Raw genomic sequence first — 15,731 nt, 5'->3', positions numbered from 1 at the left:
TGTAGTACATGCATATTGTCATGGATATTAGCATCACTAAGTTATCCCATCACTAAGGCGATGCTAAGGCCATGCCAAGCAGTATTTACGTCAATAATCAAATCATGTATACACATATATAAGGCAGCCGAAAGAGATGTCACACACAGATGCATTTACTTGTACGCCTATGTATGCGCGAGAGACTGTAAACTACAAACATTCACATCAATAATTCAATCATTATGTATCTACATAAACGAATAAATAATTGCGTCTACACATATGTACGTATACGAGCAGCGGAGCGGCAATGCACAAACACATGCATATATCTTATCTGAGTTGTCACAAGAGAGAGCAATAATTTGTGCACGTAGTTGTGGCTGGCGATTTTGTAGCCGAAACAAACTAGTAAGTTCTGGAAATCGAAGAGCCTAGAAGTATGCAGCGTAAACTATAAAAGCGGGGCAGGCGAGTAAGAAGTAATTCAGTTTGAGTTGAGCTATCCATCAGTATTTGATTAAGCACGCGATCTGGCGGCCAATAGTAGAGTTTAATTTGAGTTATCAATCAGTTTGGTTATTAAGCCAGCGAGTAGCAAAGTATAAGTGTTATTGTGAAGTACTTTAATAAAGGCCATTTTTCCATTATTCAATATTGGAGTTATTTATTCAACAGTTTAGTGATTCGAACTTAGCAGAGGATTGCAAATAAGAGGATTTGCAGCAAATTCGTTACAATTGGTGTCAGAAGAGGAATTGTTGAATAAATTCCGAAGATTGGGAATTCAACTTGGACATGGCAAAGTTCAGTGAATTGAAGATCCAGCAACTAAAGAAGGAGTTGGAGAGCCGTGTTTGAATACAAGAGGCGTTAAACTCGAACTTCAGGCACGGCTACGAGAGGCAATGGAAGCAGAAGGAATTGATGTGAACGAGTATGTCTTTTATCCTGATGAGGACGAGACAACAGCAAAAATTGAAGAGAAAAATGAAACACCGCAGACAATGGCGAACACAGACCTGAACATGATGTTGGCTGCAATATCGGCACAAATGTCCGAAATGTCATCACAAATATCTACCAACATGTCGTCACAATTGGCATCCCAACTGGAATCGCAAAAGACAGAAATAACATCTCAACTGTCATCACAGATGGAATCCCAAGAGACACGTATAACATCAAAGATTGAAGCACAAGAAACGCGAATGTCAGAAATGTCGACACAGATTACATCCAAGATTGAAACGAAATTGGAAGAACAGAAGACATATATGGCATCCCAACTGGAATCGCAGGAGACACGCATAACATCAAAGATGGAAGAACAAGAGGAGCGCTTATCATTGCAGGTGGCACAAATGTCTTCACAGTTAGAAGCACAGGAGGCAAGGGTAACATCAAAGCTGGAAGCGCAGGATGCAAAAATCGCTCAATTTCAGGCAGAAGTCGATGATTTGAAGGGTCGTATGGAGCAGTTACAATTAAATCGTCCAACAGTTTCAGCGAGTAATCCAAAGGTAAAAACACCATTCTTTGACGGTTCTGTTCCTTTCCAGGTCTTTAAGCTACAGTTTGAGAAGACCGCAGCAGTGAACAACTGGAATGTGGAAGATAAAGTTGCCGCACTCTTCGTAGCATTGAAAGGACCAGCTGCCGAAATCTTACAGACTATTCCAGAGTACGAACGGAACAGTTATGACGCATTGATGGCTGCTGTAGAACGGCGATACGGAAGCGAACACAGGAAACAGATATTTCAAATAGAATTGCAAACCGCTACCAAAAAGCAAATGAGACGTTGCAGGAGTTTGCTTCAGATATTGAAAGATTGGCTCATCTTGCAAATGCGGACGCACCCGTGGAATACACTGAAAGGGTAAAAATCCAGAGTTTCATAAATGGTATACGGGACGTGGAAACGAAGCGGGCTACATATGCGAATCCAAAACTAACGTTTGCTGAAACGGTATCGCATGCACTGACTCAGGAAACAGCCTCACTTTTGAGAAAGCCAGCGTACAAAGCTCATCGCGTGGGAGTGGAAAAGCCAGACTGGGTAGACGCAATTTTGGAAGCATTGAAGGGTACGCAGCAGAAGAATAATGATGCAGTCAAATGCTTTAAGTGTGGAAAGCCAGGGCATATTGCGCGTGATTGCAACACCAACCCTAACAGTTCCAACAATGTTGGTGGCCGTAAACGCAAAGCTGGCGGAAATGAGCAAGAGCGTGTCGGATGTAAAGAGGGAATGTGGATGGCAAGGAGCGTGTACTGACTGTAGATACGGGCGCATCTCATTCCTTGATCCGATCTGATTTGGTTAACAGGAAAGTAAAGCGGTTACCTGGAGCAAGGTTGCGTACGGTCACTGGCGAGTATAATCAAGTCCAGGGAGAAGTAATATGTGAAGTCTTAATTGGGAAGGTCATGGTTTTACACAAATTCGTTGTGGCGGAGATTGTTGATGAAGTTATATTGGGATTGGATTTCTTGGTTGACCATGACATCAAGATCGATATGCAGAGAAGGGCGACGCATTATGAGAACCAAGATGTGCCACTTAACTTCAGTTTGGAAAAAGGGTTCAGCAGTAAGCGAGTGCTGCTGGAGGAGATTCGACAGAGACCACGAAAGTCAAGGAAAGTAGATCGAGCAAAGGTTGATGGATTGAATGGGCCAAATAAAGCGAAATCAAAAGTACCTGCGAGAAAAACACTGGCATTGACAAACCCTAATGGACGCACTAAAACGACTGAAAGAATCTTCCAGAAAGAATGCAAGGGTGGTTTCAAGCCAGCGCGCATACTGTTGGGAAACGTAGGAACGATACTGAGTATGTGAAGCCAATCCGTCAAGAACAAGCTCTACAAAGTAGTTCTTCATTGGCCAAGCAACAGAATGCGAGAGAACGATCCAGAATAATGAGTAGTAAGATGGAACACAGGTTCGACAAGGAAAATAATTCGGAAGGTTTCCGGGAGGGAGATTTGGTACTGCTATACAACCCTCATCGGCGGAAAGGTGTTCCATCCAAATATCGGTGCAGTTGGGAAGGCCGGTACAGAGTTGTGAAGACGATCAGTGATGTCATCTACCGCATACAAACCACTGGGAAACCACGGATTAGAAGAGTGGTACATTTGGAGATGCTAGCGGCAGTTAGATCGGGAGATTTGTCTGATCGGGACGATCAGACTTAGGTGGAGGGCAGTGTCACGGATATTAGCATCACTAAGTTATCCCATCACTAAGGCGATGCTAAGGCCATGCCAAGCAGTATTTACGTCAATAATCAAATCATGTATACACATATATAAGGCAGCCGAAAGAGATGTCACACACAGATGCATTTACTTGTACGCCTATGTATGCGCGAGAGACTGTAAACTACAAACATTCACATCAATAATTCAATCATTATGTATCTACATAAACGAATAAATAATTGCGTCTACACATATGTACGTATACGAGCAGCGGAGCGGCAATGCACAAACACATGCATATATCTTATATGAGTTGTCACAAGAGAGAGCAATAATTTGTGCACGTAGTTGTGGCTGGCGATTTTGTAGCCGAAACAAACTAGTAAGTTCTGGAAATCGAAGAGCCTAGAAGTATGCAGCGTAAACTATAAAAGCGGGGTAGGCGAGTAAGAAGTAATTCAGTTTGAGTTGAGCTATCCATCAGTATTTGATTAGCACGCGATCTGGCGGCCAATAGTAGAGTTTAATTTGAGTTCTCAATCAGTTTGGTTATTAAGCCAGCGAGTAGCAAAGTATAAGTGTTATTGTGAAGTACTTTAATAAAGGCCATTTTTCCATTATTCAATATTGGAGTTATTTATTCAACAGTTTAGTGATTCGAACTTAGCAGAGGATTGCAAATAAGAGGATTTGCAAGTAAATTCATTACAATATGTATATCTATATGTATTGTAACGAATTTTAGGAAATTCCTGATAATTATACACCTTCTGCTAACGTTCGAATAAATAACTCCAATTTTCAGTATTGCAAAATGGTCTTTATTTAGACTACATTGGAGTAGTACTTCACAATTATATCTCACTAATAGCGTCTTGACCGGACCACAGCTCAGGGATGGTGCCGGTCAAGATATAGTGCAGAAAAGAAGGGAAGGTTGGTATTAGAATTTTAATTTAAATATAAATATCTTTATTTGAAATAAAGATTGTGCACAAAAATGAATATAAATATATAATTTCAGGTTACCTTTTGGTTGAAACTGGAAACTGCGGTGGGATACGTCCTTTGTACTTGAGGTGAGAAAACAAGTGAAGTAAAATAACATAATAGGTCAATACCGCGTGCCAGTCAAAACGTTTATTTATTCCAGCGATGTTCATTTGTATAGTTAACATAAATAGTTTTACTGGCACTGTTAACCAATATAAGAAAAATGCGAGGGCGACCTTTTATGTTTTGAGTTTGGGCTGTCTGCCTAAACATGCCGGCCCCCATGCGACACGCAAGATCTATTTGGACATATTCCGCCGCTGGTTCGCAGAATTTGGTTAAATTAAGCTTAAAACTATTTTCAGCTCAGGTTCCGCTTGAATTAGCTAAAGTCGAAAATTGAAGAAAAATAAATAATAGATGTACATGGTTCAATCTCAGTGGCACATCCTTTTTTATTTCATGTAAGTATGTACAGAATATTTCATATCTTATGTACGTAGTTTATGCATAAGCAGTATTTAAAAAATCATTTTTTTTTTAAATATGTATATATATGTATAAAAAGTATTTACACTTCATCATTTTTTTGTAAAATGTATGTATGTATAAAAAATATGTAAAATTCATCTCTTTTTTTGTAAACAAAATATGTATTAAAATTATATATGTATAAAAGAGTATTTACAATTCATAATGTTTTTGTAAAAAATATTTATATATTAAAAAGTATTAAAATTTTTTTTGTGAAAAATATTTATGTATATAAAAAAGTATTCAAATTTACTTTAAATTCAATTATGTTTTTATGTTAGAAAAAAGTATATGTATAATGCAAGTATTGATGCAACTTAGCAGGCGCCAGACAACACCCAGCCAAAGATGGTATTCTGTGCCAACAGGGGCCCCAAAGTTCCGGCTGGTATGGCACCCAGCAGAACCTTTGGGACCACGTCGGCACCGAGCACCAATTGGACTGGGGCGGCGACGTAGAACCGCGGGTCTGCGAGACTAATGTTTGCATATGGCGTGGCTACCGTTGCGTCAGGGCTTGTTAGGGGGGTTTACCTCTGGAAATGAGACAACGCCACGGCATAAGTGGTGACGGTTGCCGTCTGCCCATGCTTGCCCGCAGCTTGATGAAGCACCCACGCTGATCCCCAGAATCGTCACCTCAAGGCGGAATCGGCGGATGAGCTCATCCGCGATGATGGACGTTGCAGCGCATGGATCGAGTAGAGCTCGAACCAGGTGCAAGCGCCCACCCGACTCGATCTTAACAACGGCCGTGGGTGCAACCGACGTGAGGCACTGGATCAGCTGCGGCGGTGAACGTGGGCTGACAACCGTCCCAGCACGGAAGGCACTCGTTGGATGGAGGTGGAATGCAGGTGATTCCACTCTCCTTGCGGCGCGACTATGATGCACTTGCTGCTTGCGTCGATTATTCTTGCTTTTTCCTTTGTAGCTATTCTTCTGCGGTTGAAAAATTTCCATCCGCTTGCGATCACCTCATGTCGAAGCATAGGTCCAAATGGGCGCAGTTGGAAAGTTTCCATTTCCAATCCGCTCGTAGAGGGTTGGTGGAATGCAGACGATTCCACTCCCCTTGAGACCCCCGGGCAGAAAGCGAAATTTTCCGCTCCAGAGGACTCTGTTTCCAACTCGGATGCATTTAAGGAGAGGTGTCGCTTTCCTCAACGGTGATTCTCAGTGGCCTGCGATGCCACGTGCTTCGTTGCCGTCGCGTTGTATCCTGAGCTTCCTTGATATGCAGCATGGTATGGGTGTGGTGGTCCTCCTTACACTTATTGCACCGCCCCGCGTGTGTGCAGTGTGCTGCACTATGCAGAGGGGACAGACAATTGGTGCAATAGCTTTTTTTAAATTACAAAATACCACCTTTTTTCCGGTGTGCTATCGCGGAAGACAGGGCACACCCTGAGTGGGTGCCTCTTGTCGCACAATCGACAGGCCAAAGATAACCCCCTTGCCTCAGCTGTTTTCCGGATTGTAGTAAAACGCGTAATTTTTCTGAAAAGGAAAATAATTTGTTCTAATTTTATCGACGTAGCGAGCGTATTTGGTTGGCGAGCAATTCTGATAAGGTAAATGTGAACTTCACCTTATAAGGGGTTGTTGATGGAAGCAGAGTAAAGTATGCGATATATAAACATACGATGTCATATAATTCATATTCATTTGTTTATCAAATGATACCCTCGGACCCCCAAGACAGAAACAACGCCAAACCAAATATTAACAGAAAATGTTTTCTAAAACAATGTCTAATATGTATATTTCCAAGCATTTATAGCATTTACTTTTGATTACTAACTAGTTTCTCAAAATAAATGTCTATGTCACGCTTTTTCATATGTGAAGCATTTAGTTTTAAGGATGATTGATAGTGTGTCAACACCTTTTGCTACTGTGCTAGTATATTGATAGTTTGCAATATCGATATTGTAACGTATTTTGAGAAATTCCGCTTTTTTACAACCTTCTGCTAACGTTCGAATCACTAATTTGTTGAATAAATAACTCCAATATTCAATAATGCAAAATGGTCTTTATTAGACTACTTTCGCAACTACTTCTCAACAGATAGCGTGCTTAAATCAAACTCAGCTGGCGCTGCTTTTATACTATTCGGTTTCCTCGTTTGCATATTTCCAGGCGTTTCTAGAATTTACTATTTGTTTACCAGCTATAAACTCACCAGCTATAACTCAGATGCACGTTATAGCTTCTCATATGCGCGTGTATATGTGAGTGATACTTCCACAGATGATTGCCTACTTTTGGGAGTATCTCAGATATATATCCCACTCAGCATTTATGTGATTCAATTTTGAATTTCCCTACATATCAATACAATTTGATTACTCTTTCTGACTAAATAATGAGTTATCATATAATTGAACAAAAGAAATAATCAAATATGAATACTTTTGATGATGAAAAACTAAAAAGCATTTTGCGACCACTTTTTGGAATCATGTTTGAAGTCCTTTAATGACTAAACTTTAATATTTCATAAAAACCAACAAAAAGAATAATCAAATATGCTTACCTTTGATGATCAAAAAATGAATCTAGTTTTTCAATTACATTTTGGAATCATATTTGAATCAAATGTGTTTACTTTAGGTGATCAAAAATTTATAATAATTTTTCATTCAGCTTTCTGAATCTTTTATAAATATATTTGTTGACTGAATAAAGAATTTTATAATTGTTGAAATTTTACTTTTCATTAAAAATTTTATTTTTTTAACAATTTTTGTTGTTCAGCATCCCGTATGGTATCCGTATTCTAAGATGCAGACGATAATGCTGATGTTGAATGTTGTAGTCGCAGGTGTAGGTCAAGTTTGTTTGCGAGTTAGCTGTGGTTCGAATAGCTCACTTCCGCATGCTTTCTTCCCCTGATGAAATAAGATTATTATGTAGTATCATATTTTGAATGAGATATGAAGAATAAATGCATTATAAAGGCATTCAAAAATCTCAACCAAAACGATTGAAATATATTCACGAATATTATCAGAAAATGACTGTGAAAAGCAGTCAAATATTACTGTAAAACTATTAAAGCTCAATTTTACAATGATATCAAATATGAATAAAAAGCGTTTCGAAATAGGAATCATAAATGATTATTCAAGAATACTCACATTTATGGTACATTTTTTTCCCGACGATACGTTAATTTTCGAACAGAAAATGCTTTTAAATTTGAACATTTTTAATCATCTTGGGGTATGATATTTAAATATTTTTTGATCAAAATTTTCGAAAAATGCTGGCTGGGATGCATGTGTTTGTGCTCTCCGCTGCTTGTATGGACGTATGTATAGATATTAATGGTTGACTTGTTGATGTGCATACAAGTCACTGCTTTGTATTGGCTTAGAGATGATAGTATCCCTTAGAGTTGCTAATATTCGTTACACTGCCCACCAAATCTCTCGATCTAAACGCTGCCAGCCTTTCCAAATGAACCACTTTCATTTTGGTTCGTGGTTTTCCAATGGTTTGTATGCGGTACACTACTTCGTTGATCCGTTTTACAACTTTGTATGGGCCTTCCCTATTACACTGCAATTTCGGGGTCAAACTTTTTTTCGTTGTGGGTTGTATAACAGCACCAAACCTCCTTCCTGAAAACCTTTCAAATTAATTGCCTTATCGTACCTCGCTTTCATCTTGTCACTCATAATCTTTGTTCGTTGCCTTATCAGATTGTGTATTTCTCTCAGCTCTTCTTCCAAAACACCAGTAGATTTCTTGGCATTTCTCTCCGCATCCGCATCCATTCCAAACTTCAAATCAGTTGGCAGTCGAAGGTCATTGCCAAAAATTACTTTTGCAGGGGTTTGGCCCGTTGTCTCATGCACTGCTGATCGGTAAGCCATCAAGAATAATGGTATGCCGGTATCCCACTCTTTATGGAACTTGTTCACTACTTTCCTTAAGTGCTCCTCCAATGTTCTATTGAATTGTTCCACCATACCATCGGACTGGGGATACAATGCAGTTGTCCGTGTTTTTCGAATGCCCAATGATTTACACATTTCCTGGAACACAGCTGATTCGAAATTCCTGCTTTGGTCAGAATGTAACTCCATTGGTACACCATACCTTGCAACCAAATTGTTTATAAACACTTCTGCTACTGTTTCCGCTTCTTGATTTGGGATTGGGTATACCTCTGGCCATTTGCTTAAATAAGCCATAACCACCAGTACATATTTGTTTCCGCAGTTGCTAGTAGGAAATGGACCTGCGACATCCGTAGCGATCCTTTCAAATGGCGCACCTGAGTTATATTGATTCATCTGGCCATGACTTCGGGTTTTGGGCCTTTCGCTCTGCTGCAAACCTCGCAGTTCGCAATCCACTCAGTGACCGACTTACGGCAACCAACCCAATAGAATCTCTGTTTAATCTACTCGAGCGTCTTCGTGATTCCCAGATGACCTCTGCTTGGACCATTATGTAGCTCGTTGAGAACGTCAGGAATCATTTTCCTGGGAACAACTATCAGTTTCCTCTTACCTTGACCATCTTCACTCTCCCATACTCGGATATCAACTCTAAACTGTTCCAATATTACTTCGCAATAGGACTCTCTGCTGACATCTCCTCTCTATTTGGTATTTCATTTCGTTCGAGCCCTTGCATAACATGTGACAGATCTGTATCTTCTAGCTGACACATCATTAGTTGTTCCTTGTCCCATTCATCCGTACACGTTATAGTCATTGGCAGGACATCTATAATGTCTATTTTAGCCTCAGCCTTTGAACAGTGTTTGCACTCCAAACTACATGGTCTTCGTGACATTGCATTAGCATTTCCATGGGTACTACCTTTTCGATGCTCAATGGAAAAGTCACAGCTTTGTAGTCGCTAGATCTACAGTGCCAATTGACCTTCTGGATTACGGAACTGCAGGAGCCATTTTAACGCTGCGTGATCTGTCCTGACGCTGAATCGCTGTCCGTAGAGGTACTTGTGAAAATGTTTAATGCACTCTACCAATGCCAACAGCTCCCTCCGTGTAACGCAATAGTTCCTCTCTGGTTTTCCAATTGATCAGCTGTAATATGCAACTACCTTCTCCCGTCCATCGACCAGTCGTGATAAAACGCCTCCTATAGCACATCCACTCGCATCTGTATCTAGAATAAATGTTGCTCCTGGAATCGGATTTGCCAACATTGGGGCAGTGCACAAACGCTATTTCAATGTTTGGAAAGCCACTTCTTGCTCCTTCTTCCAGTCAAAAGCTTTATTTGTTCTTGTAAGCTCATGGAGGCTATGGACTACGCTGGTAAAATTTCCTACAAATCGCCGGTAATATGTGCACAGCCCAAGGAAACTTCTCAATTCATGTAGGTTCTGTGGTCTTGGCCAATCCTTTACAGCCTCTATCGTTTCATTGGCAGTGCAGATGCCCTCTGTCGTTACCTTGTGACCCAAATAATTTACTTCCTTTTTAAACAGCGAACACTTTTTTGGACTTAGTTTCAGACCAGCGCCAGCTATTCTCTGGAAAACTTCCTCCAAGTTTTTAAGATGTTCATCAAAGTTCTTGCCCAATACGATGATGTCGTACAGGTACACCAAGCATGTTTTCCAATGTAGTCCTTTCAATACCTGATCCATGAGTCTCTCAAAAGTAGCTGGTGCATTACAAAGTCCAAAAGGCATCACTGTAAATTGCCAAAGACCATCACCGACGCTGAAGGCTGTTTTCTCTTTGTCTTCCTCCTTCACCTCCACTTGCCAGTAGCCACTTTTCTAATCCAGTGTGGAAAATCATTTCGTACCAGAGAGCGAGTCCAGAGTGTCGTCAATTCTTGGCAATGGTAGCTATCCTTTTTCGTGACGTCGTTCAACTTGCGGTAGTCCACGCAAAACCTCATGTCCCCATCCTTCTTCTTCACAAGTACCACCGGTGAGCTCCATGGACTAGCTGATGGTTCGATGACGCCGCTGTCGCTCATTTCTTAAACGATTTGACTCACAACTTCCCGCTTCACCAGTGGAACACTACGAGGAGCTTGACGTATCGGCCTCGCGTCTCCAGTGTCAATTTGATGTTTCACAACATTGGTGCGGCCTGGTTTGGAACCATCCTGGTCAAATATGTTCGCGTACTTTAGGAGCAGTCGTTTTGTCTTACTCTGATAGGCTTCCTCTAGCCCCTCCGTCCATGCCGTGATGTCATTTGAAAGATCAGTATTACTAGATGAAACGTGTTCCTGGATCTGTTCACATTTAATAACTATTTCAGCCTCTTGGCATCTTTCCAAAATAGCTCCTTTGGTCAGTTTGAGTGGTGGCTTGAACGCATTGAGTACTCTTACCGGAATACGTCCATCTTGTTTTGTCATAGCCAGGGGTTTCCTACAAGTATGTTCGGTGCTGATTTGTTTGCTGTTTCGACAACCCACAATTTGTTTGTCCCACAATCTCCATCAACCTTTGCCCAGATGACTGCTTCTGATTTTGGTGGTATTTGCTGACTCTCTTCCACCAGCAATCGTTTACTGCTGTAGCGTCTCTCAAGCCGAAATTAAGTGGTACATCCATGTTCTTATGTCGCTGCAGTATTCTCGAACTGTAGCTTAAAGACCTGGAAAGGAACAGAACCGTCAAAAGATGGAGTTTTTACCTTCGTATTACTCGCTGAATCAGCCGGGCGATTAAGTTGCAATTGCTGAATACGACCTCTCAAAATATCCACCTCTGCCTCGAATTTTTCTTCAAACTGTATTAATTTTCGTCCATGCGCGTTTCGAGTTTTGAGGATATACGCGCCTCTTGTGCTCCTAGTTGTACTGTTATGCGTGTCTCTTTTTTTTCAGTTGAGTTGCCATATATGTCTTTTGTTCTTCCAGCTGTGATGAAATTTGTGTTTCCTGTGCTTCAATCTTGGCTGTTATACGGTTCTCTTGCGATTCCAGTTGGAATGCTATACTTGTCTTCTGTTCTGCCAGTTGAGATGACATTTCGGTTGATATTTGCTTCAAAACTGCTAGTATCGCGTTAGTGTCCACACCAGCAAATGGATTCGGAGTCTCTATCTTCTCCTCCATTTTAGTCGCTGGCCCTTCTACATGAGGATAAAAGACATACTCGTCCACACTAGTTCCTTCCAACTCCATTACCTCTCGTAGCCGTGCTTGAAATTAGATCATATTGCCAGTTGTATTCAATCCAGGGTTCTCCAACTCCTTTTTCAGTTGCTGGATCCTTAATTCACTTAACTTTGCCATGTCCTTGTTGTCCTCTGCAATTTAATCAACAATTCCTCTTCTGACACCAATTGTAACGAATTTAGTGGAACTCCGCTTATTTTACAACTAGACTACTTTGAAAGTACAATAACACTTATACTTTGCAACCAATAGCGTGCTTAAATCAAACTGATTGCTGCTTACTCAGCTTTCGCTCCTTTTATACTCCCTGCTGTCTCGTTCGCATACTTCTAGCCGTTTCTTCTTCTAGACTTTACTACTTAGTTACCAGCTATAAACTTACCAGCTATAAACTACAGATGCACGTTTATAGCCTCTCGCATAGCAATATGCGCGTGTATATGTGAGTAATACTTCCACCGATGATTGCATACTTTTGTGAGTATCTCAGATATATGCATGTGTTTGCGCGTATCTCTCCGCTGCTTGTATGTACATATTTGTAGACATAATGATTGATTTGTTTATGTACATACCAGTGACTGCTTAGTATCGGCTTAGAGATGATAGTATCCCTTAGTGTTGCTAATATTCGTCACAGTATTATACAATCGCGTACGGTAAAACAATTTCATCCAAACAATAGATATGTCAAACTATTAGTAATATTAATAATAAATTACGGATCTAATGACTACTCGTGGCTACTATATCACATACGTTTTGTACTAGTCTAGATTTTTCGATACTAGTATAGATCGGTACTAGTCTAGATTTTTCGATCGGATGTTTTTGATATATACAAATTTTATTAACTAAGTATCATTATTTTGCTCGCAACATTTTATGTGCAGATTATTTCTGCTGTGTGTTTCGATTATTTCATGAGCTATGAAATATTTCTAGCAGCAATTCCTGCATTCTTACTTACCACCAAAACTTTTCGAATTTGTGATCGCTATTGAATATAGAATAGAATTCCGAAATCCCTACAGCAATCTTCATCCGGTTCGGTTGTACCGATGTAGCCTAAGAGATGCGCCTATGGCCCAGAACCCAGATAATCTTAATCATAAAATAGTTCGATGTAATCGCAAGCGACGCCAGGAACCCTCAGACTAGCTTTGTTCGCACTATAGTTGAACTCAAGGCCTTGATAGCCGCTTGGATATCCAAGTAGATGTTAAATTTGCTAAGCGTAGTAGCACTGGATATCATTTCATTCACCGCATCCTTAATCGCGGCAATTTGCGCTTGGAAGATGCTGCAGTGATCAGCCAACTTAAACATGCGGCTTACATTTAGCTCTTAACAAAAATTGGATCCACCCTCGTATGTATGTAGATTGTACCACCTACACTCAGAGAAAAAATCGTTCTAAAACGAACGAAACAAGTTCAAAATTAAGAACCTTCGTTGACAAAAGTCTGTTAAGTACGTTTTGTCGTAACTCGTTATCGATGGGCTTGTTTTAAGAACGGGTTTTCCAAGCACACCGTTCGTATTTTATGACCAGTTTGGTATTGATGTGTGAACCTTCTGTGCTCATTTCAAGCACTACTTGGGCTTGATTTTAAGATTTTTCGTTCTCACGCTTCAAGAACGTTTTGTGGTCGATTTAACAGTTTTCGGTCTCAATCCAAGAACGGTTTGCGCTTGATATCATTAGAAAAGGTTTGAAAAAACGCATAATATGTATTTTTTCATATATTTCTCTTATCGAGAAAATTTTCTTATTTGTTGATGCAATCTGAATATATATTTAAAACATTTCATAACAAGTTTGAGAATTACCTCTGCATATTTGAATGGAACTGAACGAAAAATAAGTGTTACAAAAATAGAATATAAAAAAATGTTTTAAAAAACTTCAGATTTTGACGGTGATCGAACTCGCAACTCACGATCGCAACCGCAAATCATAGCCGCTGGGCCACTATAACACTGCTTGATAGCTTGTGCCAAATGTGGTATTTAACATTGTTGTGCACGCGAATTATACCGTTTCTTTTTTCTTGAACTTAATTTAAGAACATTGTTCTTAATTTAAGAATATTGTTTTCATTAATAGAACATTCGTTCATATTTTATGACCAGCCGATCTCTTTTCAAGAACATGATTGTCAGTTCAAGAAAAGGGTTATTGTTTTGAGAACAGGTCGTTCGTTTTTCAAGAACAAAAAAGTAAGAACATGAAAAGCTTGAATTGAGGCCGGTATTGCTGGATTTTAGAACGGCGTTTTTCTCTGAGTGTAAGCAACCGCTGTTATCTACAGTAATATTTTATGAGACATTAAGCTTCTTTGTAACTTAGAAGCTCTAAAAACCTTCACCGCTATAAACTATGCTTAGCGAAAGCGATATACATTTTTTTATAGGTCTTCATAAGAAATATTATTTACAGCTTTCTGGTTTTATGTTATAGCCACTCTTCCATTCTATCATCAGCCCTGGATTTGTATGTTATAACAGAGATGGGCAGAAATATAACACCAGATAAAAATAGTTATATAAGGGATAAAAAACAGCATTACTTTTGGGAGCAGAGAAAGAAGAGTGGCTTCTGAAGAAGAACAAAGCGAAAACAAAGAGTGATTGGTTGTGTGGCTAAAACTGTTTAATCACGCGCTATAACACTCCCATCATGCTGTCGATATAAGACGAGATGGCCCTTGGAGCAAAGCTTTTTAAGGATCTTCCCGTGATACCAACGGCGTATATTGAAGCAAATTTAATGATAACCTATATGACCTTAACGCAGATATGCACACCGAAAGAAATGAGGCTAGTAAAATGCACAAATCAGTTTTGTGGTGCTTCAATTTACAGTTATTTTGTAAAATTTATATGGTTGGTTCAACGCAATTTTTTGTGAAGAAATTACAGATTTTCAATCAATCTAACTGATTCCTCAATTAAAAGAAATGATTTCATTAGCGTGCTGCGCCTACCACACCGAAAATACTGGGATTCAGGCATGGAAAAAGCAACATTAAAACCTTTCGAAAACAGTTTTTTATATGTGCATATTGGAACGATTTTCCGTCATCGCTTGTCAAATTTGGTTTCAAGACAAACCGGTTTCGGCGTTGTGCCATCATCAGTGTCAATTTTCATTTTTTCAAGAACGAAGAATGACACTGATGATCGCACAACGCCGAAACTGTTTTGTCTCGAAATCAAATTTAATAGGGAATAACGGAAAATCGTTACAATATACATCAATTACACAGGCCAACAAAATTTAATCAACATTCAGACTCAGAAACCGGACTAAATATTTTCGAAGGATTTTGATGCGGTGAATCGAAATCTGGCCTCAAAATTGATCTATCAGCTCCGGTTTTTGGATATCCTAACCTAAAAGTGCAAAAAACACCGTTTTTGCCCATATTTGAGGTTATGTAGCCTTGCAGATATTTTCCTTCACCAAAATTAAAGGATGAAATCTTTAAACACAAGCCTTATTCTTTCGAATGGCGTTGAGTTTCCTCAATTGTAATTTTGTTTCGCTGAGATAACGCATTTTGAAATTTCCATGTTTCTAAATTCTCCCACACCTCAAAATCGATTGAGATAAAATAGACATGATATAGTCGATTATTAATTTTCTTGAATTGAGTCTTAATTTTCTTAAAATTTTGTCTCACACAATAAGTGTGCTAACTCACCACATCCCTACACTATCTAACCCTCGGGTACCAAGTCACACACATCACTAACCCCTAGAATCACCCCTATCATACCGCAAAGAGGCTAACCCACATAACCCTGGGGACAGCGTTTACTCGCATATTTTACTTAAAACAAGTTTTATTTTAATAGATAT

This window comes from Eurosta solidaginis, chromosome 4, assembly GCF_040869045.1.
Source record: "Eurosta solidaginis isolate ZX-2024a chromosome 4, ASM4086904v1, whole genome shotgun sequence".
Lineage (NCBI taxonomy): Eukaryota > Metazoa > Arthropoda > Insecta > Diptera > Tephritidae > Eurosta > Eurosta solidaginis.
The sequence above is the reverse complement of the archived record's forward strand: the minus strand, read 5'-3'. Positions refer to the sequence as shown.